Genomic DNA, 25005 nt, shown 5'->3' with positions numbered 1-25005 from the left:
GCAATGAAATTCCATCTGTTCCACCATGATTATGTTTTCTTTTATGTGATTTTTCCCCTGGTGGTCTTTGAGGAGATTTTCCACCCCTGGTCTTGGAGATGCATATGGACACACTGTAAATTGACAACAGACAGAGTCAAAAGACAAGGAATGTTGAGTGTCCTAAGGAATGAAGGTTATCTCTGGAAAGAAGAAAGGAGAAGTTTCAGTCTGGTAGTTTCAAGGAGGTAAATGGTTCAAATTGTTGACAGAGTTTGGACATGCATTATTTGAGGCCAGGTCTCTGATGAGACTACCTTCAGCCAGCAGGATTATATTTGATTAGACACTAAACAGAGGACTCAGTTAATCTCCACCTGCATTCATGTCATATAGAAATGAAACACATTTCCTCAAGCCCATATATTTGCAGAAATTGATTGTATAACAGTCAAAAAGATGCTCTACCATCTAACAGAGACACTTGCTTACCTGTGTTCATAGCAGCTTTATTTGCAATAGCCAGAAACAGGGAACAACCTAGACGTCTTTCAACTGGAGAATGGATATAGAAAATGTGGTACATCTACACAATGGAATACTACTCAATCATTAAAAGCAAGGACGTGGTGCATTTTGCAGACAAATGGATGGAACGAGGTAATATCCTGAAGTACAGGTATGGTAGGTACTCTCTTATAAGTGGATATTAGTCATAAAGTACAAGGTAACCATGGTATAATCAGCACTCCCAAATAACAAGGATAACAGAAGGGAGGATGGTTGGATCTTTTTCAGAAAGGGAAATAAAAGAGATGTTGGAGGAGAACTGAAGGAAGGAACTGGGTGGAAGAGAGCATGGAGAGGGAGCAGGACTGTCATGTAGGGAGAGCAGGAGAAAGAGAAGTGAAATTGGCTAGGGGGTTGGGGCAAACTCTAGGACATGCCAGAGACCTGGATGGGCAGAAGCCCCAGATGGTCTAAGGGGGCACCTCTAGCTGAGATTCCTAGAAGTGAGGGATATGGATCCTGAAGTGGCCACTTACTATATTCAAGAAGAACTTTCAGTGGAAGAATGAGGACAGCAACCCAACCTAAAATGTGTCCTGACTACAAAAATGTCCAGGGACGAAGATAGAGCAGAGACTGAGGGAATGGCCAACCAATGACTGTCCCAGATTGAGACCCATCTAAGAATAAACCCCAGACCCTGTTAATGATATTCCATTATAGCTGCAGACAGGAACCTAGCATAACTGTCCTCTGAGAGGCTCCACCCAAAATGCAATGGAAAGAGATACAGAGACACACATCCAAATAGGAGATGAAGCTCAGGGAGTCTTACAGAAGAATTTGGAGAAAGAGTGAAGGACCCAAAAAGGACAGGGACTCCATAGGAAGACTAATAGAGTCAACTCATCTGGACTCTTGGGAGCTCCCAGAGACTGAATCACCAATCAAAGAGTGAGCATAGTGTGGACCTAGGTCCCATGCACATATGCAGCAGATAAACAGTTTGGTCTTCATGCAGGTACCCCAAATAACTGAAGCAGGGGCTGTCTCTGAGCCCATTGCCTACTTGCCTGCCTGTGGATCCTACACTCTAAATTGTCAGCCTTTCCTGGCTTCAGTGGGGAAGCACCTTATCCTGCAACAACTTGAAGTATGGAGTAGGGGTGTGAAGAATATGGATGGGGGCAGGAGGGGGATGGAGTAATGAGGGTTGACACCCACAAAAGGGATTCTCCTTCTAAAGGGAATAAGGGAATGACTTACAGAAGGGGATACTGGGAGGAGAGGAAGGGCTGATATTGGTCGGAAAGTGAATAAATAAATAATTTTCATTAAAAACTTGTTATCCCTAGTTTGACTAGTTGTAGTTTTTTATGATGGTCTCTAGCTGCTACAAAGAAAAATCTTTTATTGATAGAATTTTCTTTTGAGAACATATCCCTTCCCACTTTGGAAGGAGATCTAACATTCATTATCATATTTAATGCTCCATGGTTCTTTATAAAAAAGAAACAAGGCTTACATACATATTATATTTAATATATACATAATGTATAATATATATGATTCAGTATATATATGTATATATATAAAATCACATATCACTTATCTTTATCAAATGAAAACATAGAGAAGATTTTAAAAACATATGCCTGCATAGGTTATATTTGCTTAACAATCACAAAATAATCACATAAGAATAATAATTTCATTCATAAGTTTTGACATCTGGAAGCAAAAATGTCCTTCAATAAATTTATGAATAAATACATTATTATACATTAATATTGTGGAATGCTACAAAGTGATAAAATGTAATGACCCATCAGAAGTAGATTTTAAAACAATCCTTCTGTCTTCTCTTCTGTAGTGTGCCCTGAGCCTTAGGTAAAGTAAACAAACACACACACACACACACACACACACACACACACACATATTTGCAAGCAGGCTCTTTTTAACTGGGTATTTTATTTATTTACATTTCAAATGTTGTCCCCCTCCCAGTTTTTTCCGCAAATCCCCCATCCCATCTGCCCTCCTCTTTGTTACTATGAGGGTGCTCCCCTACCCACCCATCCTTTTCTGCCTCACCTCTCTAGCATTCCCTTATGCTGGGGTATCAAGTCTCCACTGGACCAAAGGCCTCCTCTCCCACTGATGCCAGATAAGGCCATCCTCTGCTACATATGTTGCTGGATCATGGGTCTTTCCATGTATACTCTTTGGTTGCTGGTTTAGTCCCTGGGAGCTCTGGGGCGGCGCGGGTGGGGAGTAGTTGATATTGTTTTTCTTTCTATGAGGTTGTAATCCCCTTAAGCTCCTCCAGTCCTTTCCCTAACTCTTCCATTAGGTCCCTGGACTCAGTTTGATGGTTGGCTGTGGGTTTCTGCTTTGGTCAGGTACTGGCAGAGCCTCTCATAGGGTAGCTATACCAGGATCCCGTCAATAAGCCCTTCTTGGCATCAGTCATAGTGTTGGGGTGGTGTGGTGTCTGTAGATGGGATGAATTCCTAGGTGAGGCTGTCTCTGAATGGTCTTCTCCTTCAGTTTCTGCTCCAGTTTTTTGTCCCTGCGTTTCCTTTAGATAGGAAAAATTCTGCATTAACATTTTTGAGAAGGGTGGGTAGCCCCATCTCTCAATTAGGGCTGTGCCTGTCTATTAGAGGTGGTCTCCACAGGTTCTACCTCCCCTTTATTGGGTATTTCAGATAATGCCATCCCAGTTGGGTCTTAGGAACCTCTTGATTTTCTGGCATCTGGGACTTTCTAGTGGCTACTCACATTCCTCATCCCACAATGCTGCATATTTCTGTTAAATTTCCTGATCCTCTGTGCTTTACTGTTTCATACCCAATTCTAACCCCCCCTTCTCCCTCCCTTCCTCTCACCCTCCCAGGTCCCTCCCTGACTTTACCTCCCATAATTATTTTCTTACTGCTTCTAAGTAGTACTGAAGTATCCACACTTTGGTCTTTCCTCTTCTTGAGCTTTATATGGTCTGTGAATTGTATCATAGCTATTCCAAGCTCTTTGCTTAATATCCACTTATAAGTGAGTACATACCACGTGTGTTCTTTTGTGACTGAATTACCTCACTCAGGATGATATTTTCTAGATCCATCCATTTGCCTATGAATTTCATGAGGTCATTTTTTTTATTAGCTGGGTAGTATTCCATTGTGTAAATGTATCATATTTTCCATATCCATTCCTCTGTTGAAGGACATCTGGATTGTTACCAGCTTCTAGCTATTATAAACACAGCTGCTATGAACGTAGTGGAGCATATGTTCTTGTTATATGTTGGAGCATCTTTTGGGTATATGCCTAGTAGTGGTAGATCTGGGTCTTTAAGTAGAATTATTTCCAATTTTCAGGGGAACCACCAGACTGTTTTTCACGGTGGTTGTACCAGCTTGCAATCCCACCAACAATGGAGGAGTGTCCCACTTCTCCACATCCTCGCCAGCATCTGCTGTCACCTGAGTTTTTGATTTTAGCTATGCTGACTGGTGTCAGGTGGAATCTCAGGGTCATTTTGATTGGCATTTCCCTCATGACTAAGGATGTTGAACATTTCCTTAGGTGCTTCTCAGCCATTTGAGATTCCTCAAGATTCCTTAGTTGCGAACTCTTTGTTTAGCTCTCTACTCCATTGTTTCGTTTTTTTTTTTTGTTAGTTTTTTTTTTTTTTATTAACTCGAGTATTTCTTATTTACAATTCGAGAGTTATTCCCTTTCCTGGTTTCTGGGCAAACATCCCCCGAATCCCTCCCCCTCCCCTTCTTTATGGGTGTTCCCCTCCTCACCCTCCCCCCATTGCCACCCTCCCCCAACAATCACGTTCACTGGGGGTTCAGTCTTAGCAGGACCAAGGGCTTCCCCTTAAACTGGTGATCTTACTAGGATATTCATTGCTACCTATGAGGTCAGAGTCCAGGGTCAGTCCATGTATAGTCTTTAGGTAGTGGCTTAGTCCCTGGAAGCTCTAGTTGCTTGGCATTGTTGTTCATAAGGGGTCTCGAGCCACTTCAAGCTCTTCCAGTTCTTTCTCTGATTCCTTCAACGGGGGTCCTATTCTCAGTTCAGTGGTTTACTGTTGGCATTCGCCTTTGTATTTGCTGTATTCTGGCTGTGTCTTTCAGGAGCGATCTACATCCGGCTCCTGTCGGCCTGCATTTCTTTGCTTCATCCATCTTGTCTAATTGGGTGGCTGTATCTGTATGGACCACATGTAGGGCAGGCTCTGAATGGGTGTTCCTTCTGTCTCTGTTTTAATCTTTGCTTCTCTATTCCCTGCCAAGGGTATTCTTGTTCCCCCTTTTAAAGAAGGAGTGAAGCATTCACATTTTGATCATCCATCTTGAGTTTCATGTGTTCTATGCATCTAGGGTAATTCAAGCATTTGGGCTAATAGCCACTTATCAATGAGTGCATACCATGTGTGTTTTTCTGTGATTGGGTTACCTCACTCAGGATGATATTTTCCAGTTCCAACCATTTGCCTACGAATTTCATAAAGTCATTGTTTTTGATAGCTGAGTAAGATTCCATTGTGTAGATGTACCACATTTTCTGTATCCATTCCTCTGTTGAAGGGCATCTGGGTTCTTTCCAGCTTCTGGCTATTATAAATAAGACTGATATGAACATCACTATGTTCACGTGTCTTTGTTATGTGTTGGGGCATCTTTTGGGTATATGGCCAAGAGAGGTAGAGCTGGATCCTCAGGTATTTCAATGTCCAATTTTCTGAGGAACCTCCAGACTGATTTCCAGAATGGTTTTACCAGTCTGCAATCCCACCAACAATGGAGGAGTGTTCCTCTTTCTCCACATCCTCACCAGCATTTGTTGTCACCTGAGTTTTTGATCTTAGCCATTCTCACTGGTGTGAGGTGAAATCTCAGGGTTGTTTTGATTTGCATTTCCCTTATGACTAAAGATGTTGAACATTTCTTTAGGTATTTCTCAGTCATTCGGCATTCCTCAGCTGTGAATTCTTTGTTTAGTTCTGAACCCTATTTTTTAATAGGGTTATTTGACTCCCTGCAGTCTAACTTCTTGAGTTCTTTGTATATTTTGGATATAAGGCCTCTATCTGTTGTAGGATTGGTAAACATCTTTTCCCAATCTGTTGGTTGCCATTTTGTTCTAACCACAGTGTCCTTTGCCTTACAGAAGCTTTGCAGCCTTATGAGATCCCATATGTCGATTCTTGATCTTATAGCATAAGCCATTGGTGTTTTCTTCAGGAAATTATTTCCAGTGCCCATGTGTTCAAGATTCTACCCCACTTTTTCTTCTATTTGTTTGAATGTATCTGGTTTGATGTGGAGGTCCTTGATCCACTTGGACTTAAGCTTTGTAAAGGGTGATAAGCATGGATCTATTTGCATTCTTCTACAAGTTGACCTCTAGTTGAACCAGCACCATTTGCTGAAAATGCTATCTTTTTTCCATTGAATGGTTTTGGCTCCTTTGTCAAAAATCAGGTGCCCGTAGGTGTGTGGGTTCATTTCTGGGTCTTCAATTCTGTTCCATTGGTCTATCTGTCTGTCTCTGTACCAATACCATGCAGTTTTTATCACAATTGCTTTGTAATATTGCTTGAGTTCAGGGATAGTGATTCCCCCTGAAGTCCTTTTATTGTTGAGAATAGTTTTAGCTATCCTGGGTTTTTTGTTATTCCAGATGAATTTGCAAATTGTTCTGTCTAACTCTTTGAAGAATTGGATTGGTATTTTGATGGGGATTGCATTGAATCTGTAGATTGCTTTTGGTAAAATGGCCATTTTTACTATATTAATTCTGCCAATCCATGAGCATGGGAGATCTTTCCATCTTCTGAGGTCTTCTTCAATTTCTTTCGTCAGAGTCTTGAAGTTCTTATTGTACAGATCTTTTACTTGCTTGGTTAAAGTCACACCGAGGTGCTTTATATTGTTTGGGTCTATTATGAAGGATGTCGTTTCCCTAATTTCTTTCTTGGCTTGTTTCTCTTTTGTGTAGAGGAAGGCTACTGATTTATTTGAGTTAATATTATACCCAGCCACTTTTCTGAAGTTGTTTATCAGCTTTAGTAGTTCTCTGGTGGAACTTTTGGGATCACTTAAATATACAATCATATCATCTGCAAATAGTGATATGTTGACTTCTTCTTTACCAATCTGTATCCCCTTGATCTCCTTTTGTTGTCTGATTGCTCTGGCTAGAACTTCAAGAACTATATTGAATAAGTAGGGAGAGAGTGGGCAGCCTTGCTTAATCCCTGATTTTAGTGGGATTGCTTCAAGTTTCTCTCCATGTAGTTTAATGTTAGCAACTGGTTTGCTGTATATGGCTTTTCTATGTTTAGGTATGGGCCTTGAATTCCTATTCTTTCCAGGACTTTATCATGAAGGGGTGTTGAATTTTGTCAAATGCTTTCTCAGCATCTAATGAAATGATCATGTAGTTTTGTTCTTTCAGTTTGTTTATATAATGAATCACGTTGATGGTTTTCCATATATTAAACCATCCCTGCATGCCTGGGATGAAGCCAACTTGATCATGGTGGATGATTGTTTTGATGTGCTCTTGGATTCGGTTTGCCAGAATTTTATTGAGTAGTTTTTCATCGATATTCATAAGGGAAATTGGTCTGAACTTCTCTTTCTTTGTTGGGCCTTTGTGGTTTAGGTATAAGAGTAATTGTGGCTTCGTAGAAGGAATTCGGTAGTCCTCCATCTGTTTCAAATTTGTGGAATAGTTTGGATAGTATTGGTATGAGGTCTTCTATGAAGGTCTGATAGAATTCTGCACTAAACCCGTCTGGACCTGGGCTCTTTTTGGTTGGGAGACCTTTAATGATTGTTTCTATTTCATTAGGATTTATGGGGTTGTTTAAATGGTTTATCTGTTCCTGATTTAACTTTGGTACCTGGTATCTGTCTAGGAAGTTGTCCATTTCCTGCAGATTTTCAAGTTTTGTTGAATATAGTCTTTTATAGTAAGATCTGATGATTTTTTGAATTTCCTCTGAATCTGTAGGTATGACTCCCTTTTCATTTCTGCTTTTGTTAATTTGGATACACTCTCTGTGTCCTCTCCTTAATCTGGCCAAGGCTTTATCTATCTTGTTGATTTTCTCAAAGAACCAACTTTTGGTTCTGTTGATTCTTTCTATGGTCCTTTTTGTTTCTACTTGGTTGATTTCAGCTCTGAGTTTGATTATTTCCTGCCTTCTACTCCTCCTGGTGTATTTGCTTCTTTTTGTTCTAGAGTTTTTAGGTGTGCTGTCAAGCTGCTGACATATGCTCTCTCATGTTTCTTTCTGCAGGCACTCAGAGCTATGAGTTTTCCTCTTAGCACAGCTTTCATTGTGTCCCATAAGTTTGGGTATGTTGTACCTTCATTTTCATTAAATTCTAAGAAGTCTTTAATTTCTTTCTTTATTTCTTCCTTGACCAGGTTATCATTGAGTAGAGCATTATTCAATTTCCAGGTATATGTGGGCATTCTTCCCTTATTGTTATTGAAGACCAGCTTTAGGCCGTGGAGGTCTGATAGCACGCATGGGATTATTTCTATCTTTCTGTACCTGTTGATGCCCGTTTTTTGACCAATTATATGGTCAATTTTGGAGAAAGTACCATGAGGAGCTGAGAAGAATGTATATCCTTTTTCTTTAGGATAGAATGTTCTACAAATATCTGTTAAGTCCATTTGGTTCATGACTTTTCTCTTAGTCTGTCTACGTCTCTGTTTAATTTCTCTTTCCATGATCTGTCCATTGATGAGAGTGGGGTGTTGAAATCTCCTACTATTATTGTGTGAGGTCCAATGTGTGTTTTGGGCTTTAGTAAGGTTTCTTTTATGTATGTAGGTGTCCTTGTATAGATTTGGGGCATAGATATTTAGGATTGAGAGTTCATCTTGGTGGATTTTTCCTTTGATGAATATGAAGTGTCCTTACTTATCTTTTTTGATGACTTTTAGTTGAAAATTGATTTTATTTGATATTAGAATGGCTACTCCAGCTTGCTTCCTCCTACCATTTGCTTGGAAAGCTGTTTTCCAGCCTTTCACTCTGAGGTAGTGTCTGTCTTTGTCTCTGAGGTGTGTTTCCTGTAGGCAGCAGAATGCAGGGTCCTCATTGCATACATATCCAGTTTGTTAATCTGTCTTTTTATTGGGGAGTTGAGGCCATTGATGTCGAGAGATATTAAGGAATAGTGATTATTGTTTCCTGTTATATTCATTTTTGGATGTGAAGTTATGTTTGTGTGCTTTTCTTCTCTTTGTTTTGTTGCCTAGACGATTAGTTTCTTGCTTTTTCTAGGGTGTAGCTTGCCTCCGTATGTTGGGCTTTACCATTTATTATCCTTTGTAGTGCTGGATTTGCAGAAAGATATTGTGTAAATTTGGTTTTGTCATGGAATATCTTGGTTTCTCCATCTATGTTAATTGAGAGTTTTGCAGGATACAGTAACATGGACTGGCATTTGTGTTCTCTTAGGGTCTGTATGAAATCTGTCCAGGATCTTCTGGCTTTCATAGTCTCTGGCGAAAAGTCTGGTGTGATTCTGATAGGTCTGCCTTTATATGTTACTTGACGTTTTTCCCGTACTGCTTTTAATATTTTTTCTTTATTTTGTGCATTTGGTGTTTTGACTATTATGTGTTGGGAGGTGTTTCTTTTCTGGTCCAATCTATTTGGATTTCTGTAGGCTTCTTGTCTGCCTATGGGTATCTCTTTTTTCAGGTTAGGGAAGTTTTCTTCTATGATTTTGTTGAAGATATTTACTGGTCCTTTGAGCTGGGAGTCTTCACTCTCTTCTATACCTATTATCCTTAGGTTTGATCTTCTCATTGAGTCCTGGATTTCCTGTATGTTTTGGACCAGTAGCTTTTTCCGCTTTACATTATTTTTGACTGTTGAATTGATGATTTCTATGGAATCTTCTGCTCCTGAGATTCTCTCTTCTATCTCTTGTATTCCGTTGGTGATGCTTGTATTTAAGGCTCCTTGTCTCTTCCTTTGGTTTTCTATATTCAGGGTTGATTCCATGTGTTCTTTCTTGATTGCTTCTATTTCCATTTTAAATTCCTTCAATTGTTTGATTGTGTTTTCCTGGAATTCTTTCAGGGATTTTTGTGATTCCTCTCTATAGGCTTCTACTTGTTTATTTATGTTTTCCTGAAATTCTTTCAGGGATTTTTGTGACTCCTCTCTGAAGGCTTCTACTTGTTTACTTATGTTTTCCTGTGTTTCTCTAAGGGAGTTCTTCATGTCTTTCTTGAAGTCCTCCAGCATCATGATCAAATATGATTTTGAAACTAGATCTTGCTTTTCTGGTGTGTTTGGATATTCCTTGTTTGCTTTGGTGCGAGAATTGGGCTTATATGATGCCATATATTTTTGGTTTCTGTTGCTTGGGTTCCTGCACTTGCCTCTTGCCATCAGATTATCTCTAGTGTTACTTTGTTCTGCTATTTCTGATAGTGGCTAGACTGTCCTCTAAGCCTGTGTGTCAGGAGTGCTGTAGACCTGTTTTCCTGTTTTCTTTCAGCCAGTTATGGGGACAGAGTGTTCTGCTTTCAGGCGTATAGTTTTCCTATCTACAAGTCTTTAGCTGTTTCTGTGGGCCTGTGTCTTGAGTTCACCAGGCAGGTCGCTTGCAGCAGAAGAGTTGGTCTTACCTGTGGTCCCGAGGCTCAAGTTTGCTAGTGGGGTGTTGCTTATGAGCTCTCTGAGGCGGCAGCAACCAGGAAGATCTGTGCCGCCCTTTCCAGGAGCTTCAGTGCACCAGGGTTCCAGATGGTGTTTGTTGTTTTCCTCTGGAATCAGTATTGTGTGCAGAGTGCAGTCTCTTCTGGCTTTCCAGGCATGTCTGCCTCTCTGACGGTTTAGCTCTCCCTCCCATGGAATTTGGGTGCAGAGAACTGTTTATCCGGGTGGTCCCTTCAGGTTCTGGCTGTGTCTCAGATCCAGGGGACCCGCTGCTGCTGTGCCCTTATCCAAGGGAACCCAGAGGCCTTATACAGTTTCCTCTTGGGCCAGGGATGTGGGCAGGGGTGGGCAGTGTTGGTGGTCTCTTCTGCTCTGCAGTCTCAGGAGTGCCCACCTGTCTTGGCGGTGAGCTCTCTCTCCCATGGGGTTTGGGAGCAGTGAGCATGAGATTGGGACTCCTGTTAAAAACCGGAAGTGTCCGGTCCTAGAGGAATTTTCCCTCTGTGTGTCCCAAGGCCACTAGTCAGGTCGCTTGCAGCAGGAAAGTTGGTCTTACCTGCGGTCCCGAGGCTCAAGTTTGCTCGCGGGGTGTTGCTTATCTACTCCAGTGTTTAATAGGGTTATATGGTTCTCTGGAGTCGAACTTCTTGACTTCTTTGTATATATTGGATAATAGCACTCTATCAAATATAGGGCTGGTAAAGAACATTTCCCAATCTTTACGTTGACGTTTTGTCCTATTGACAATGTCCTTTGCCTTGCAGAAGCTTTTCAATTTTATGAGATCCCATTTGTCAATAGTTAATCCCTTGTGCTGATGTGTTTCAGGCTCTTTCCCACTTTCTATTAGCTTTAGTGTATCTGGTTTTATGTGGACGTCCCTGACCCACTTATGCATTAGGACTGGGCTCTGCCACTCTGGCATTTGACTGCCTGTGATTTTCTTTAATGATCTCTATTTATTACAAAATAGAAGTTTGCTTAATGAAAGTTGAGCACTCCCTTTATTTATGAATCTTAGAACAAATATTTAGAATTTGGTTAGGTATTATGATGATTCAGTACGTTAGTTGTTGTACGTTTATCTCCAAGATCCATGACTTCACTAGTCCTAGGTAACTGGCTAGATTTCAAGAACCAATAATTATATTTACCTCTTGTTGAAAGCTTATTTATAGTTTGTTAGGACTGACCATTCGTTACTTACCTCATTTGGAAGCTTTGGTAATTCCTTCTAATTCCTGCTTAGAAACCTAATACCTGTTTTACCATGAGCCTGTTTAGAAACCTCCTCTAGTTTCTCAAACTGGAGGAGGAAATAACCCAAATTGAGAGACCTTGAGAGTAGCAGACATGTATTTACAACCCAGAGTTTCTGGATACCTTGTTGCTATTCTGTCTTCAAACAAACCTAGAAATGGTAGAACCTAGAAATGTGGAAGTGATAGACAGAAATTTGAGCCTTACCCAACATATTTGACTGGGCTAATGTTAGGGGGGCATTTAGAACTTCATAGTTTGATCCCACTCTTGGTTTCAATCTGTTTCCTGACTTCCCTGTAAAGTTGAATGGCAGTGCTAAGATTATAAGTGTAGCTGGATAGTGATACATTGTACAGTGGTAATGAAGTGGCCATGTCTTAGGCGACAAGTCATTAGCTTTGCCTTTCTTGTCCATCTGCATCTGAAGATGCACATTCTCCTTTGAGCCAATTTCCACATGTGTCTAATATTTCTAGTGGCCTCAGAGATATGATGATTTAAGCATTAAGTCAGGTAAAGGATATTTAATAGTGTCTATTAGTATCCTATGCAGTAACCAGGTTTTATATTCATTGTCAGTGTGTATATATATTCATATATACCAGTGTGTCATAGTATATATATATATATATGTGTGTGTGTGTGTATGTATATATATATATATGTGTATATATATATGTATATATACACGTGTATGTATTCACTATACCTATGCCTAGTCCTCTTTTTAGAGATGACAAGTAATAAGTAAGGCACACAAAGCCATTAGTTTATATGAGCATGCAAAATGTTTCCAAATGTGTACATGCATTCGGAATGAAAGTTTCAGATACCAGAGCTCTTCTTCTTTCCTTACAAAGCAATTTATTGTTTGTGGTTATAAGTGAATGTTTGCAAATTAAAGAAGGGGAGATAAAGCTGGGAAGATCCCTGTACCTGTGTCAAGTTTTCTGGAAACGCATAAGATCAGAGGTAAAAATTTGTATAAAGAGGATGGCAGGCATCCTAGATAGAGATAAATCAGGAAAAGAGGAAGGCAAAAATATGAGCAGGATATCATGCATTATCAAAGATAGACATTGTACAAAGCACCATTAAATTTATAATATTCACACAATAACTTTCTGAATTTTGTAAACCTCTTTGATTTTTGAATAAACGTCTAATCTATTTCATGGAGACAAATATAGTTATTTCTTTTTTATCTTTGAAACCTCAAACTAATTCCTTTTATTGAAATCCATATACACCACTTGAAAAACATTTTATTTATTTTGATGTCCTACGCATATTCTCTTACATAAGACGAATGAATGACTTATTTTGAGAAACATTGAGTGATACTTGGCAATTAGCATTTTTCTAGTACATTGCCTAATCTATTCATGACCACTCTACTTTTTGCACAGCAAAACAAATGCTATCTACCGAATAGCATGATACATCTGGGAACACAGAATTTTCAACCTGTGGACTGAGACCATTTTGGGGGTTGAATGACTCTTTCACAGGGGTTTCCTAAGACCATCTCGTATATCAAATATTTATGATTCACAGCAGTAGCAAATATAGTTATGAAGTAGCAACAAAAATAATTCTATAGTTGATGGTCACTACAACATGAGGAGCTGTATTAAAGGGTCTCAGCATTAGGAAGATTGACAACCACTGTTATCTCTCTAAGAGTTTGGAAGAGGGCAAGGTTTGCTGCTGTGTAGAGAACCAGTAATTCACAGAATAAAGATAACTGGGATGGGTTGGCTTAACAATCTGGATCAACATGGTTCTGGCTAAACTCCCATAAGTACATCTTGGAAAACAAACCAGAATGTATCCATGACTTGGGTTAACCAAAAAGAATGTTCACCTCAAACAAGGGCTTGTTTCAATTTCATTATTATACACCATCAGATAGTCCAAGAGATTAACACAGAATGTCAGCACTTCATGATAAATCTATGCTCCAAACACAGAATAGATGCAGTAAGTTCAAGAGGAGAATATGGTCTAGTGATTTAGTGGCCCTCAGGTTAGCAGCATGTGATGTTTTATCTCCTTGTAAGTTCAGAAAGATTAAGAGCTATGTACAGACATTCTTGAGGACTAAGAGCCAGACTGTCATGAATATGTGTAGTTTACTTAATTTAGTCACTACTAGACAAACACTGAGAAAACCAAAATTGATTTCATTTGAATTTTGAAAGATTAAACTCAATACTTAATTGTAAGCATTTCAAAGGATGTCTTATCCTGAGGTGATTACCAGGACATACATGGCCTGGGTCAAATTAGATGATGTTACCCTGATGTGTGCATTTGGAAGTGGACAAAGTTATAGAGATGCTAAGAGATTGGTTTGGGGTATGTTGTTCAATATGTAGGAACAGCCTTAAGGTGGAGGATGTGGTACTGAATTCACTTATTTTTGGCAGAGTCCCTAGTGTACAGCTTTAATAAACTTCTAGAGCAGTGGTTTTCACCCTTCCTATTACTCAAAACATTAATACAGATCCTCATGTCGTGGTAACCCCAAGACATAAACTTATTTTTGTTCCTACTTCGTAACTGTCATTTTGATACTGTTAGGAGTTATAATATAAATATCTGATATGCAAATGGTTTTAGGTAAGCCCTGTGAAAGGATCATTCAACCTCCAAGTTGGTCATGACCCACAGGTTAAGAGGCACTATTCTAGGAGGTTGTTGCACCTAGAGAGATATATCTGAGGGTAAAGAAGCAGTGCTCCTGTTCAGCCATCTGCTGCTTCAGATCTTGTCAGTTCAGTCCTTCAGTCTTGGGTCTGATGTGAAATTTAAGCAACTTCATTCAATCTGTAAAGCCAGTCACATGCGTTTGGAATGCCTATGGTACTCAATCTCCAGAGATGACCAGAATATCTCAGGGAGGTGGGTGTAGAAATAGCTTTATAAGCTTGGTGCACATCTTTCTGAGTTGGGATAGTAGTAAGCAAAGATAGAGAGGCAGAGGAATACTGTCTTTAGGCTTCATGGGACCATTTTCCTAATTGCAATTTACAATGGGAAGGTACCCAGACTACTTTTTCCTGAATAAGGTTGGTACAGAGCCTAGAAGCATAGCTTTTTTCCTTGTCCTGGAAACATAGGGAGAGAAGGTATTTTGCAACTCAGCTTAGCTGTTTTTTTAATGTTTGGAAAGAAATATGCCTTCGTGTGGATTTATTTTAAAGCCGAACAGAAACACACTCCCAATGTACAGAAAGGCCTATTCCATATTCATGCTAGATTTGCATTTGAGCAATACAATGATTTCATTCCTTGATAGTTTGACAAGCTCAAAAATTAGTGTGAGACATACTCCCTATGGGATCCCTCTGCAAATGGGATTTGCAATAAGTGGGAGGAAACACAATAAAGCCTTCCCTGTAGAAAAGAAGAGATATATGCTCCCAGTTTACCTTTACTGGATATCCCAGGGAATAATCATCTTTGACATTTGTAAAACATCCTTCATGTAACAGTCCCACAGGTCAAACTCACTCAAGAGTGGTATTCAGGATGTCACTTCTGTATGGAGTGACATGTTATTATCTCAAGGTAGGAGGCCTTGCCTTCAAATGGAGGAGAAAAGTATGACACGGTTAAAGTAAGAACTGAATAAAAAAAGTCTCGGGGGAGGACGCAGGTTTAGGAATCCTTGTGCATATAAAGGATCGTGCCAGCCTATGTGGCTATTTAGGTGAATGTGCAGGGTGGCCACACTCCAGGGCAATTATTAAGCATGCCTTGGGTAATTGTAGGATTTTATGAAGAGTCCCTTTAAACTCAGTTTATGTAAACGTAAGGGCTGATGACAATGGTCTGACAGACTGTCGTTTACAATTGAGCGAGGCTTTCTCAAAGCATAAACCTTCCTCAGACGTGACGACACACGGAAAATGCTATGACTAGGTCTATATTGGGAATGGCTTCCGAATGGATGAATCCAAATGACAGTGGCTATTATCCTTCCTTACTCACAGGATAGTACTGTGCTGAGAAGCTTAGTGATGGAAACTAAGAAAATGTTGCTTAATATTGTTATTAATAAAATACCTTCTAGAGGAGCAATGGTGGTAGCTCCCCAGGCTAATGTACCAGAATATATAAGTATTGAGAGTATTAAGGTTCTATGAGACCCAGTCTCACTGTTAAGGGGTTTGCAGAGAAAGATGCCCAATTATGATTTATTTTGCTCCCATACCATTTCAAATATAACAACTGTGTGTCAGCCAGCTCAGTATAATTCTTACAAATATTTACAAATGGAAATATTTCATTTTTTTCTACAAGTTGTTCTGTCTGAGTGAGCTGAATTGGATTATCCACTTCTAGGGTCTCATTTGCTACCAAACAGCTTTGAAGATGGCAAAGCTCTTCTGGGTTGCCTGTGATTTAGTGTAAAAGCAGAGAAGAAGTCTCCAGTCTTTGTGCAAATAGTCAATTTTCTTATAAAGGGAAAAAAGACACAGGTTTTTAAAAATTCTTCTCTATGGAAATATTTTCCTCTACTTTTCAAATGCGAGATGTGCCATTTTCCTCGTTTTAAAATGGCCAGTTCTGACTCACTCAACTCAATCGAGGTTTGAGTTTCTGCCTAATAAATAAACCCAAACATGGTAAACATTTGCTATAATGCATTGGAGAAAAATAATACTAATTTAAATTTTAGAATTATATTTATAGAATTAAAATCAATACAGGATAATCAGATTTCTGGCTAAATTCAGAAAGTAGCAGTACTTTTTAAATTTTAATTGAAACCCAGAATTTTCAGTTTCTTGAAAGGGATTTCAAAATTAATATTTTTATTTTTCAAAGTGTCCAAGTAGAGATAAGTCAAACCCCTCAACTATTTATGGTTTCAGTCACAAAGGAAATTTGGAAAAGACTTTGACCAATATTACCAAAGTGATTAAATATTCAAGTTGAACTGTTTATACTTTAAATAACCATTTACTTAATCAATAAAATATTTAATATTTTTATAAAGCATTGGATAAGTACTAAATATTAGCTGCATATAGCATACTTATATATACACATGTAAGTATATGTGTATACATGCATGTGCATATATAAAAACATAATGAATCATAAACAACTAATAAAATAGCTAATAAAGTAATATATGCATAAATATGCATGTATATATTTGTATATTCATGTGTATACATGTATATGCACATATATTTATATTTATATACACACATAAATATTTATTTATATACATATATAATTATTTATATATAAATAGATTTATTACATAGAACATGGTATATAGCAAATATTTTTCTCTATTAAATAATTTATTAAAGACTAATTTTAAGAAAAATAATGCATAATAAACTGTATTTTAAAATAAATAAATAGATAATAAAAGAAGCATGTATTCTACAAGACAAGGAATGGTGTCCAGGCGAGCAGCATGCTCAATTTACTTCTCATGTCCCATGAGACATAGCCTTTCAAAGGCAACACATGTATGTTGTAATATGCATGGCAAGTAGATAGAATATCTCTTCTTATGTGACATCCAATAAATTAAAAGATTCTTCTCTGGACTGAAGTTAAAGTGGTTTCTGAAAGCCTAGAAAATAAGAACAATTTCAAGCTTGTATGATACCAGAATGAGGAGCTGTGCTTGAGTAAAGCCTCATTTGTAGTTAATACTCATGACTGTGAAGGGGAAGTTGTAATGACGTCATTATTTCACGGGCTGGGAAGTACAGTGAATCCCTTTAGCCTCAAGTTGTGAAGTCCTGAGAATGGCAAAAGCATAAGAAGGTTAAGAGGGCTTTTGTATCTAATGCATTGGGGGCAGAGATTATGGAGAGTAGCAGTATACACGCGCACGTAATTGAATTTCAATAAAATGCCTTTCGTATCTGGCTAGATCAAATGACAGTAACTGGATTCACCTCCAACATGCCAAAAAGACAGATAAAATGTGTGAAACTATTTGTTTCAACATGTTCTATTTCAGATTTAGTCCAGTGATAACGGAGAAAAATAAAAATGATACATTCACAGTACTGTGGAGGAATATTGTAGTAATGGATATGCAATGGGGGAAATGGTGGATTACCTATAAATAGAATAAAACAGCTGGATTTAAAAGTGCTGCAATAGAAGAATAATAGAAATAAAATAGAAAAAAGTAGTAAATTAAAGAAAAACACTGTCACTCCTCTACAAGCAATAGGATTCATCAAAGAAGAGAGGGGAAAATACAACAGAATCTTAGATGAAACAGTAGTAAAATTTTCTTAATTTGTCTAAAACTGCAAAGTCAAACCTCAAAGTCAGGAGAAATCCAGTATGAGAAACATAAAGAAAAATCAATTTGCTTCATGAAATTCAGGGGCAAATAGATTGAACTAGAAAATATCATCCTGAGTGAGGTAACCCAATGACAGAAAAACACACATGGTGTGCACTCACTGATAAGTGGATATTAGCTCAAAAGCTCGAATTACCCAAGATACAATCCACAGACCACATGAAGCTCAAGAATAAGGATGACCAAAATGCAGATGCTTCACTCCTTCTTAAAAGGGGGGACAAAAATATTCATAGGAGTAAATATGGAGACAAAGTTTGGGCAGAGACTAAAGGAACAGCCATTCAGAGCCTGCCCTACATGTGGTGCATAAACACACACACACACACACACACACACACACACACACACACACACACACACACACACAGAGTCACCAAAATCGATAAGATTGGTGAAGTTAAGAAGTGCATGTTGATAGGAACTGGATATAGATGTCTCCTGAGGGACACAGCCAGAGCATGTCACATACAGAGAGAGGTGTATGTTAGCAGCAAACCAGTGAACTGAGAATGGGATCCATGCTGGAGGAATTTGAGAAAGGATTGAAGGAGCTGAAGGGGCCTGCAACCCCATAAGATCAACAGTGCCAACCAACCAGAGCTCCCAGGGACTAAACCACTATCCAAAGACTATACATGGACTGACCCAGGGCTCCAACTGCATATGTAGCAGAAGATGGCCTTGTTGGGCACCAATGGAAGGAGAAGCTCTTGTACCTGCCACAGTTGCATCCCCAGTGTAGGAGAGTGCTAGGGGGTGGCAAGGGGGGAGGTGGATAGGGAGGGGAACACTTCTATAGAAGAAGGGGTGGGGGATGGTATAGGGAGTTATGTCAGGTAAACCAGGAAAGGCAATAACATTTGATAACGTTTGAAATGTAAAAAAAAAAAATCCAATAAAATGAAATAAAACAAAACAAACAACAACAACAACAGCAACAACAAACAGTGAAAAATGGGGAAGTCATTCAAAGCAACCAAAGGGGAAAATAAATCAGGTATAGAAGGACTACTACAGATTGGAATGTTTCTCGGCCATGAGGACAAATGAGATCCTGCCTTCTTTACTCATGTGGTGTAGAAAGGAACCATGCTAAGCTAGTTATCCAGGCACAGGAACATAAGCATGCCATGCTTTCTGTCACGTGTGGAAGCTGAAGAAAGTCGACATGAAAGCCAAATTGGGAATTGTGGAAGGGAGAGTGGAAACTCCAAAAGTCAGAAAGTGAGAGAGACCAACATTAGCAGGAACGGCAAAAATCATGAAAGAATCAGAGGAATAAATCCATGAAAATATGTAACACATGGCTGGTAGTGAAGACTTATTTTACGATTAAAATATTTTTAAAAATTGCTGTGTAATAATTTAAAAATTTGTGGGAGATATAACATAGAGATAAATTACATTGTAAAAATGGCAAGAAAATTGAGGAGGAAAATAGTCATGTAAGTTTATTACCATTTGTTTCCTGGGGAGTAGAACACAGTCTTTTGAAGTTTGTCTATGTTAAGTTAAAGGTATAAGTTCCAGTAAACAATATAGCAGCAAGGCTCACACTTAGAATCACTAAATTAATACATGAAATAAAACATGATCTTTATTCAATGAAAATATAACATGAAGTAAATGCACATCTCAAAGCCTGCAGATAAATTAAATTCTATCCAATTAGATTATTTTTCAGTTGTCTAAATTTAAATGTTATAGATGTTGATCTTGAAAAAAGTCACAACTGCACTAACTACTGTCTGTTAAGAAATGTACTCCTGATATGAGGGAGTAAAGAGAAAATGGAAAGAAATGGAATGAATGTATGACATATTAACAATGATCAAGAGAAAAGTGGAATAGTTATTTTACTATCCCATGACATTATTATAAAACAGAAATACGTTCCAAGGAAAGGAAGGCTATTTTGTAATGCTAAAGGTTACTGGTGCAATTTTTAGTAAACAAATGTTTTTCCACATAGTAACTTCTATATTCAGATGACTTCACTGGTGGATTCTACTGAATGCTTAAGAATCTACTAAGTTCTTTCTTCTTTCATTATTAGGTTGATGTCAGTATGCAGGTAAGGGCTGGCACAAGTTAAGTCAAGGCCATGATTGGATGGTAAAGGAATAAGGCAGGAAAAAAAGCTTTTGTAAGGCAGGAGAGAAGGGGAAGAAGGAGGAGAATCAAGGTGGATGGAGACTGAAAAGGATAACCCAGGTGGTCTTGAATTGTCAAGGTAGTTATGTATTTTTCTTAAGGGATGGATTTCTGTAGGCAAATTTATCTTATCTCGGTGACTGGTTTATATCTTTATCAGTTGGCTGTGAGTTGATTGTGTGGATGTATTGTGGATTGAGAATTTAACACATAAATCTGATTGTTGGGGTTGCAGTTCGTTGAGTTTTGATTTTACTGGGTAGTTGGTACCAGAGAATTCATGGCTAGCAGAGAGCCTCCTGGAGAGATATTGATCACAGATAAATTATGGTTAGTTCCATATGGCCTGATAAGTGCCAGAACTAGTGTACCAAGCTGCCACATTGGAACGGCTGGGTCTGAATACTTGGGGACAGCATGAAGCCGCTGAGATAAAGATACCCCGCAGTGCCATGTGGCCCTATGGGTGCCAGCGCTAGTGCCAGGTAAAAGATTCTGCCCATATTTTTGTTTGTTTGTTTTTTTTTAAATATTTACTGAAACAATTTATATTCCAGATGTTGCCCCTCCCATAAGAGTTCGTCCCATTCCCCCATCCCATTTTTCTCTGAGAGGGTGCGCTTCCCTGGGGCATCAAGTCTCTACAGGATTAGACTCATGTTCTCCCACTGAGGCCAATCAAGGCAGTCTCCAGCTGCATATGTCCCAGGGGCCTCAGACCAGCCCATGTATGCTCTTTGGTTGGTGGTGAGCCTCTGGGAGCTCCTAGGGATCCACGTTAGTTGACATTGGTTCCTAAGGGGTTGCCATCTCCTTCAGCTCCTTTAATCCTTCCCTGACTTCCATAGGTTTCCCTAACCTCAGTCCAATGGTTGGCTGTGCCTGCATTTATCTCAGTTAGTGCTGGTAAAGCCTCTCAGAGGACAGCCATGCTAGAAACCTGTCTACAGATGAGAGAGAGCAGATGAGAGAGAGGGGGGGAATATATTATTGACAATTCATGATTTCAAACCAACATTAATCAAATTATAAAGTCAAAAATTTCAAAAATAACCTAAATGAATATACCACAGCATATACAGACAACAGAATTCCAAAAGTCACATTGGAATTATTTGTTGAGAATAATTCTTTATCACAGAGAATTCATTAAGGTAAAAGAAACTGGAAAATGCTACGGAGGTTGTTGAATGGGAAAAGCCATTAAGAGTCCTCCTACTCAACTGTGAATGCTGAAAGCCTCAATAATGACCAGCTGGGTTGACAAGGAATGTTTATTAGGGTTGAGCATCATTGCACACACCTTTAACTCCAACATTTGGGAGACGAAGATACATCTCTGTGAGTTCAAGTTGCCAAGTGACAAAAGCCAGTGTTTAGCAAATTTTTATGTAATACATACCACTGATGTTTGCCTCTATTCCATCTCCATCGTCTACATGTCTAGACTTCTTAGAGTGCAGCCATTCATCTTTTTTCCCCCAATAAGTTACTGTTAAGATTATGGTTTAACCCCCCAGACACACACTTTTTTTGTTATTCTTTTTTTTTTTCGGGGCTGGGGACCGACACACACACTTCTAATAGAAAGAATCGTCTCCATCAGCACCTCATGGACAATCCTGTCCTGGCAAGATTTCTCTGTGTGACAGGTAGGCACAGAGTGAGGATGGGGATCATCTGAGACAATACCATAGATTCTCACTGTTCTCACCAAGGCTCTGGAAAGTTGGCGTTAGTAAGGTGTCACACACTTTTCCATATGACTTCTGTTTGCAACACTGTCTGGTCTGTGAAGGGGTGGCTTTGTTTACTCTGTCTTTGAGTGGAGAGAACAAGCTGAACTTCGGACTCTACTGAATTGGAAATCTTTATTGCTGGTGTTTTGAGCAAAACTATGATCTGGAAAAAAGGAGAAAATTGCTATATCCAATGATGGTGGAATGTTTAAGAAGATTTTTTTAACTTTTTTTTTTTATTAACTTGAGTATTTCTTATTTACATTTCGAGTGTTATTCCCTTTCCCGGTTTCCGGGCCAACATCACCCTAACCCCTCCCCCTCCCCTTCTTTATGGGTGTTCCCCTCCCCATCCTCCCCCATTGCCGCCCTCCCCCCAACAATAACGTTAACTGGGGGTTCAGTCTTAGCAGGACACAGGGCTTCCCCTTACACTGGTGATCTTACTAGGATATTCAATGCTACCTATGAGGTTAGAGTCCAGGGTCAGTCCATGTATAGTCCTTAGGTAGTGGCTTAGTCCCTGGAAGCTCTGGTTGCTTGGCATTGTTGTACATATGGGGTCGCGAGCCCCTTCAAGCTCTTCCAGTTCTTTCTCTGATTCCTTCAACGGGGGTCCTATTCTCAGTTCAGTGGTTTGCTGCTGGCATTCGCCTCTGTATTTGCTGTATTCTGGCTGTGTCTCTCAGGAGAGAACCACCATCCGGCTCCTGTCGGCCTGCACTTCTTTGCTTCATCCATCTTGTCTAATTGGGTGGCTGTATATGTATGGGCCACATGTGGGGCAGGCTCTGAATGGGTGTTCCTCCTGTTTCTGTTTTAATCTTTGCCTCTCTATTCCCTGCCAAGGGTATCCTTGTTCACCTTTTAAGGAAGGCGTGAAGCACTCACATTTTGATCATCCGTCTTGAGTTTCATTTGTCTAGGCATCTAGGGTAATTCAAGCATTTGGGCTAATAGCCACTTATCAATGAGTGCATACCATGTGTGTTTTTTTCTGTGATTGGGTTAGCTCACTCAGGATGATATTTTCCAGTTCAAACCATTTGCCTATGAATTTCATAAAGGCATTGTTTCTGATAGCTGAGTAAGATTCCATTGTGTAGATATACCACATTTTCTGTATCCATTCCTCTGTTGAAGGGCATCTGGGTTCTTTCCAGCTTCTGGCTATTATAAATAAGGCTGCTATGAACATAGTGGAGCAAGTGTCTTTTTTATATGTTGGGGCATCTTTTGGGGATATGCCCAAGAGAAGTATAGCTGGATCCTCAGGCAGTTCAATGTCCAATTTTCTGAGGAACCTCCAGAATGATTTCCAGAATGGTTGTACCAGTCTGCAACCCCACCAACAATGGAGGAGTGTTCCTCTTTCTCCACATCCTCGCCAGCATTTGTTGTCACCTGAGTTTTTGATCTTAGCCATTCTCACTGGTGTGAGGTGAAATCTCAGGGTTGTTTTGATTTGCATTTCCCTTATGACTAAAGATGTGGAACATTTCTTTAGGTGTTTCTCAGCCATTCGGCATTCCTCAGCTGTGAATTCTTGTTTAGCTCTGAACCCCATTTTTAATAGGGTTATTTGTCTCCCTGCAGTCTAACTTCTTGAGTTCTTTGTATATTTTGGATATAAGGCCTCTATCTGTCGATTCTTGATCTTAGAGCATAAGCCATTGGTGTTTTGTTCAGGAAATTTTTTCCAGTGCCCATGTGTTCAAGATGCTGCCCTAGTTTTTCTTCTATAAGTTTGAGTGTATCTGGTTTGATGTAGAGGTCCTTGATCCACTTGGACTTAAGCTTTGTACAGGGTGATAAGCATGGATTGATCTGTATTCTTCTACATGCTGACCTCTAGTTGAACCAGCACCATTTGCTGAAAATGCTATCTATTTCCATTTGATGGTTTTGGCTCCTTTGTCAAAAATCAAGTGCCCATAGGTGTGTGGGTTCATTTTTGGGTCTTCACTTCTGTTCCACTGGTCTATCTGTCTGTCTCTGTACCAATACCATGCAGTTTTTATCACTATTGCTCTGTATTACTGCTTGAGTTCAGGGATAGTGATTCCCCCTGAAGTCCTTTTATTGTTGATGATAGTTTTAGCTATCCTGGGTTTTTTGTTATTCCAGATGAATTTGCAAATTGTTCTGTCTAACTCTTTGAAGAAATGGATTGGTATTTTGATGGGGATTGCATTGAATCTGTAGATCACTTTTGGTAGAATGGCCATTTTTACTATATTAATCCTGCCAATCCATGGGCATGGGAGATCTTTCAATCTTCTGAAGTCTTCTTCAATTTCTTTCTTCAGAGTCTTGAAGTTCTTATTGTACAGATCTTTTACTTGCTTGGTTAAAGTCACACCGAGGTACTTTATATTATTTGGGTCTATTATGAAGGGTGTTGTTTCCCTAATTTCTTTCTCGGCTTGTTTCTCTTTTGTGTAGAGGAAGGCTACTGATTTATTTGAGTTAATTTTATACCCAGCCACTTTGCTGAACTTGTTTATCAGCTTTAGTAGTTCTCTGGTGGAAGTTATGGGATCACTTAAATATACTATCATATCATCTGCAAATAGTGATATTTTGACTTGTTCTTTTCTGATCTGTATCCCCTTGATCTCCTTTTGTTGTCTGATTGCTCTGGCTAGAACTTCAAGAACTATATTGAGTAAGTAGGGAGAGAGTGGGCAGCCTTGCTTAGTCCCTGATTTTAGTGGGATTGCTTCAAATTTCTCTTCATTTAGTTTAATGTTAGCAACTGGTTTGCTGTATATAGCTTTTCTATGTTTAGGTATGGGCCTTGAATTTCTATTCTTTCCAGGACTTTATCAGGAAATGGTGTTGAATTTTGTCAAATGCTTTCTCAGCATCTAACGAAAAGATCATGTGGTTTTGTTCTTTCAGTTTGTTTATATAATGCATCACGTTGATGGTTTTCCGTATATTAAACCACCCCTGCATGCCTGGGATGAAGCCAACTTGATCATGGTGGATGATTGTTTTGATGTGCTCTTGGATTCGGTTTGCCAGAATTTTATTGAGTATTTTTGCGTCGATATTCATAAGGGAAATTGGTCTGAAGTTCTCTTTCTTTGTTGGGTCTTTGTGTGGTTTAGGTATAAGAGTAATTGTGGCTTCGTAGAAGGAATTCGGTAGTGCTCCATCTGATTCAATTTTGTGGAATAGTTTGGACAGTATTGGTATGAGGTCTTCTATGAAGGTCTGATAGAATTCTGCACTAAACCCGTCTGGACCTGGGCTCTTTTTGGTTGGGA

Source organism: Rattus norvegicus, chromosome 6 (genome assembly GCF_036323735.1).
Source record: "Rattus norvegicus strain BN/NHsdMcwi chromosome 6, GRCr8, whole genome shotgun sequence".
Taxonomy (NCBI): Eukaryota; Metazoa; Chordata; class Mammalia; order Rodentia; family Muridae; genus Rattus; species Rattus norvegicus.
Note: the sequence above shows the minus strand (reverse complement) of the source record.